The 6,038-nt window shown below is 44.4% G+C and overlaps 1 long non-coding RNA gene across 1 annotated transcript; it reads right to left on the bottom strand.

The window, feature by feature from the left end:
* Window positions 1-2,263: 2,263 nt before the first annotated feature.
* Window positions 2,264-5,950, bottom strand: LOC113943077. Its single transcript, XR_003526189.1, has 2 exons — window positions 5,771-5,950; window positions 2,264-3,835 (listed from the first exon to the last, which is right to left on the bottom strand). It is a non-coding gene; the product is annotated as an uncharacterized LOC113943077 (long non-coding RNA).
* Between the last annotated feature and the right edge of the window lie 88 nt (window positions 5,951-6,038).

Genomic DNA, 6,038 nt, shown 5'->3' with positions numbered 1-6,038 from the left:
CGCCAGACTTTCCCGAGAGCTTTTCCCCGTTACTAAATGTTCCCGATCAGGATAAACATTGATATGTACAGGGCGAAGGGATGCGCCGGGTGGTCAGGATAACTCGGGAAAGCCCTTTGGCGCTCCTTCCCCACTGGAGCCTCGGTGGCGAAACTCATCTTCCTGGAGCGCTTCCAGCAAAGCAGGGTCGGGCGGGCGCAGGAGCTCCGGAAGGCGGGTCAGCCCCGGGGAAGGCGGTGGCGGCGACGCCCGCCCCTCTCACCTGGGCAGCCGGGACGGAGCGCCGGCTCTGCTCCCTTCCGCTCCTCGGAGGATGAACGGGCCGGGGAGGAAGGTAAGGGGAAGCCAGGTGGGTCAGGGGGTGGAGGGGCGATCCCCGGGGCTGACCCCTGCTCCGGGGCGCCCGAAGCCGGGACACGGTGGCGTCGGGTGCTGGCACGCTGCGGGCGGCGCGGCGGGGTCGGAGGGGATGTGTCCTATGGCCAGTGCCGCCGCGGCGTCTGCCCGGCCCCGCTCAGCGCGGCTCGGCTTGGCAAGAGCTGTGCTCAGCGGTGGCCGGAGCCCCAGAGCCTGAGGGTCATCGTTCCCGTTGGTGCGGTGACCACTCGAGAGGGATTTGCTGTGTAGATATTCAAATATTCCCGGAGCAGAATCAATCAAGGGAGCAGAGTTGTGTTGTTAAAGTAATAAAGAGTGAAGAGTAAGGAAGCGACCACTGAAGTGCTGCTATGGGGACTGTTCAGTGCTTGCAGGAGAGCTACAGTTGCTTTTCTTAACTTTGAGCACTGTGAAGTACTTGATTCCATCCAAACCAAAGGGTTTGCTGGAGAGCAGCAGCCTCAGCCTTTTAAATGTAATCACTATTGTCCTAGAAAATTTGCTTGTAACTAGAAGTATCTGACCACTGTGCTGGGAAAAGTTAAGCTCCTCCAGGGTAATAATGCTAATACCAATTGCTACTGCTGGTGGCTGAAGACTGTCGTTGCTATGTGTTTCTATATGTTACTCTTCTTCTTCTAAGCAGTGTAGTAAAGGTATACTGTGTCTCTCAATATAACACTGATACTAAGAACAACACCAGCTTGGCTCATTCTAAAGAAAATGACTGCAGATGTCCATCCCCAGGAGGGAATCTTCATCCCTGGGGCAGCTCATCACTTGTCAGCAGTGAGGAGCAAAAGCCCAAGACTGCGTCTTTCCCTATCCTTAGAGAGGGAGAAATAGCTGTCGACAGAGGAGAGCAGGAACCAATGCTCTTCCTTGCTCACACACAAAGGGGTGGAGAAGGTAGAGAGTGAAGGAAGGCCTCCTGCCTCTCTGTGCACTCTCAGCACAGTTTGTGCCTCACAACATTTTCAGTGGCAAGGGCTGCTCATGGAAAGGGAACCAGACTGAGTTCCCTCTTCAGCTTTGCTCCCTTGAAACAAACTTCTCCATGAGTCAGTTTCCCCACTTGCAAAATAATGTAAAGGATTTTATAAACTTCTGGGGAAAACTGAAATAACTGGCATTGTCCAAGCCAGTCATAATCTGAGTGACAAAGGAAGGCCAAAGGCAAGTCCTATAGTGAGTTTGGCAACCAATCCCAGCAAACTCATTCTGACTGAACAATTCCTACCTGATGGTATCTTATTGTAGGATGTTGCTAATAGGAAGCTGTTATTTGTAGCAGTCACAGACACAGTGTAACAAACCCATGGTAAATTAAAACAGTTTTGCTGCAACAAGTAATTTTTCAAAGTTATGAAATTAAAGTTTTGGGTAGGAATTAAAAAAATAGGATGGTTTTGTTGAGCTGGAGAAAGGTCATTGCTTTCAGTGATGTTGCTCTTTATTTCATTGTTTAGAGAGTCATTGGATTTGTGAACTGAAAAACACATTTTGCTCTTTCTCAGGCAAAAGAAATAACCTTCACCATCTTTTTGTTTTGCAAGTGCTATCATTTATTGTATTTTTGATGAGTAAAACATGAGATTAACATTGTATAATATAGATTATCAAATACTGTAAAGGTGGGGATTTTTTAACAAAACAGAGGTATGCAGAAAAGAATTCTATTCTAGCTGTTGTGGCTATTATTTTTCTCATATCTAGTTTTACTTAAAACACAGCATGTAGTCTGGATAATTTACTTTGCTCTAATCTGGGTATGCAGCATGTTAGTTTTTACTGTAGTTTAGAAATTTTTTGGACCAATACAAAAGGACTGAGCCTCCTAACTGTTGAGCTTCCTAAGAGCCTAGTGATTTTTATTTTTTTTTTCTTTTGGTACAGGCTTATTTATACATTCTTAAACTGGTTTTACAGTAAATGAACCATGAATAGAGGTAACTGTCGTCTATAGCTGGTTGTCAAGTACCAGATTTTCATGTCTCTGTAAAATGCAACCTCTGAAGTAGTATATTCTTAACTGCAATGAACTGAGATTTAGAGATGTTACTTCCAATAATGCCAATATAAACTTAGCAATCTCCTCGTAGCATAAAGACTTAATATTGAGGTCAGAGAGAAACCTATGCCTGGCTTTGGAAGGGATATAAAGTTTGGAGGAGCATATATTCCTCGTTTTGGAGGGATTTGCAGGTATAAACACCATAGAGAATGTATACCCACTGTTTTCTGCTAGAAAAAAACATACAAGATATTTCAGGGTTCCACTGCCACATTCCATCATATGCTTAAATTCATCATGCTGAAATTAGTCATGTGTAAGAAATTGGTTTTCTGTGAGCATAAAATTTGTTAGGATTTATAAAATTGCAGTTAAAGCCAGTGAACACTCTTTAGTAGTGAAAAAACTGATACATATGAATATTTTCCAGTGTCTGGATGTACTGACTTCATTCTAGGGCCATACTAAATATGCATTTCTGAGGGTACTACATCAGCTGTTCCTTGTATAAGTCGTTGGTTGAATTAGCACGTGCTGCTCACAGTAAAGCCTTCTGCTTTAGTGGACATCTGTCAAAGCATCCTGCAGCAAGATGACTGCAGGAGCATGACTTGAGTGTGCTACAAGAGGTGGTGCAAGTGTGCATGCATGTGTTTTAAGTATTTCCTCTTTCTCCTTGTTCAGTAAATTCATGGTTGTCTTCTCACAGGCAAGATCCAGGAAGAGTACTAATGTTAGGAAAAATAATCTTTAACTTTCCATTTCTTCAGTTCCTACTTCAGCAAGAGACAGTCATCCTTCTCCTCTGCACCCACTCGCTCAGTTCCACTTCTGTTTCTGCTCACACTAATTGTTGCTTGTTTGTTCTCTAAGTTTGTTCACTTGTTTGTCTCTCTAAGTTCCTTCTGAGCCCCGTGTTTCTGAGGAGAGACTGGGAGAGTTGGGATTGCTCAGCCTGGAGAAGAGAAGACTCAGAGCATATCTCATCCATGTTTAACTGAAGGAAATGTGCAAAGAGGACAAAGCCAGGCTCTTTTCAGTGGTGCCAAGTGAGAGGTCCAAAGGCAATGGACATGGAACAATTTAGAACATGGGAGGTTTTCTCTGAACATCATCAGGGAACTGTGAAGGTGACTGAGTACTGGAATAATTAGTCCAGAGGGGTGGTCTTCATCCTTGGAGATATTAAGAAACATCCAGATATGCCCATCCCGAGCAAAACAATTGAGGTGGCCCTTCTTGTGCTGTGAGAGTTGGGCTGGATGACTCTTCCAAACTCAGCCATCCTGTGATTCTGATGTCAGGCAAAGCATTGTTACTCTACCCACTCTTCTGTTGCTTTTCAGCAGTCCGCACAGTTCCCCATCCTGCAGCCTTCACTCCTCTCGAGCGCTCTGGCACTTTGCACAGGCAAGCTCATCTTCTTTAGTGATGCCCATTACCCTAAAATAAACAGTACAGGGAGAGCTACTTGAGGACTGCATTTAGCAAAGCTTCTCAAGAGTTGTGACTTCTTATTCCTACAACTTATTTTCTGACATAAACTCAAATGTTATACCTAAGCAAGGGAAATGCATGTGAGAATGGGCAGGTACCTGCAATGCTATCTGAAATCAATTGCAAAGTTGTCACAGAATTCAGTAGGAACAGGGCAGAAACTGGAATACTGAGATGTTAAGGAAACCTGGATATGGAGTGACTGATGAAATATTGATAACTGATATCAGTTCAGAAAAATGGACTGTGAATAGCCAGCAACACAGTTTAGGGTGTGACAACATTTTCACCAAGCTCTGTCTGCAAAGTCAAAATATGTTTTATGTTCACATCCTTTACTAAAATTCTAAATGCTGTTGATTCCTGGGGTGGTTAAATTCCCATGAACAAAGTCTCAAACTATATAGTCAACAACTCTTAGATATCTTTTGGGGAACATTGTTTACACTAGTATATGGGGTTTGAGTGGCATTCTTGAGCTCCTACTCTAGTGCAAATCTCAGATGTAGTCTTCAGCAAATCCCCAACTTTAATTTCCCAACCAATAGTAGAAAAGAAGAGAGACATAAGTGGCTGCTCTTTTGTTATTAAATGAGCTTTTAGGACACATTCATCTCCAACTAGGTGCATTATGCTCTGAGAGACTGTAAGGTCTCATGCAGAACTGCAGACTGAGCAGCAAGAAAGGCTGCATGGTTGGGTGATGAAGCACAGTCTGCTTCATTTTACTTACACTGAGCCTGTCTTCAAAGTGGTCCTCAAAGACAGCCACCAGCAGAGCAGTGTGGCAGCAGGCAAACATGCAAACACGTGCAGGATGTGAGCCACAACTTGATTTGTGAACATTGACAACTAGCAGGGAAAACAATTACCTAGAAAAATTTGATTACCAGGGCAACAGGGGCTCTCTGTGGTAACTGGAAAAGGTAAAATACTATGTCAAACATGTTGGTGATCTCAGTCTAGTTTCTAATGGCTGAGTGCCAGTCTATATTTCCATAATTGCAATGAACCATGAACTAGATCAGCAGAGACAGAGTCTAAATGCGTAAAGTCTCTCTAAACTGAGGCATTTTAGCTGTGAAACTTCTGAATAAACTTCTGAATAAACTGATATCTAATCCATGAAAGCACTTCAGGAGCATTAAGAGCACAAATAACATGTTCAAACCACTTTATCATTCAACATTACAAACTTTGCACCAACCATGCTTCACATTTCTAGTATTTTTACATCACTCATTAAAAACGAGGTGGAGAAAAAGCAATCACACATCACTAACACTCCAAGAGGAAGAAAAGGTGTATACACTAGTGTTCATTGGTAACTGAGTGTCAGATAAAATACTTTCTTAGGCAGGCAGCATACTGCTTGGATGACATTACCAATTCCTGAAGGATTTATTATGTGCCATTGAAAACAGAGAGATTTAAACTAAAATCTTGCAAAGACTTAAAACCCACATGTTTAGTTTTACACCTCCTACATAGTTTCACTGAGGTCAATGAAACTATTCACTGTGGAAAGCTAAGAAGGTGTGTAAATCTCTGCAGCATTAAATATTTTGCTTGATTATCTCCCCAGGGACTGAAAACAGGGATTGGCAGCTATCAGACATCTAGGGTAAAATGGCAACTTGTGTCATTGAATATTGGCTTAATTGAAAACCAGCATTAAGAGTTGTAGAACAATTGTGGCCTTTTTTCCTAACTTGCAGTGAGTGCTATGTGGCTCCAAACTGCTCCCTGCAATACCCCCAACCAACTGACATTTGCTCACCCATGACTAAGGCACATTTTGACTGTCAAAATAAGTTGAGAGAGAGAGAGAGAGAGAGAGAGAGAGAGAGAGAGAGAGAGAGAGAGAAATGTCGTACATACCCAAGGCTTGAAAGTAGACTCTCTGCCCGGGTCGCGAGAAAGCTGCATCGCCGATGGTGATGCTTCTCCTCCTCCCCCTCCTCCTCCCCCTCCTCTTCCCTCCTGACTGGGTGCAGACTCGGTGGCCGCCAGCGCTTCGTAAGACGCTGCCGAGGAGGGGAAGGGGCTTAGTGGGTCTGGGATCCCCAGAGGCGGCGCGGAGAGCCGGGCGGGGGTGCCGGGGAGGCGCCGGAGGGGCGGGAGCGGCCGGGGCAGCGCTGGCGGGGGG

Source organism: Corapipo altera, unplaced genomic scaffold, assembly GCF_003945725.1.
Source record: "Corapipo altera isolate COAL_440 unplaced genomic scaffold, ASM394572v1 61411, whole genome shotgun sequence".
NCBI classification, from domain to species: Eukaryota; Metazoa; Chordata; class Aves; order Passeriformes; family Pipridae; genus Corapipo; species Corapipo altera.
This window is presented reverse-complemented; position numbering and strand designations above follow the sequence as displayed.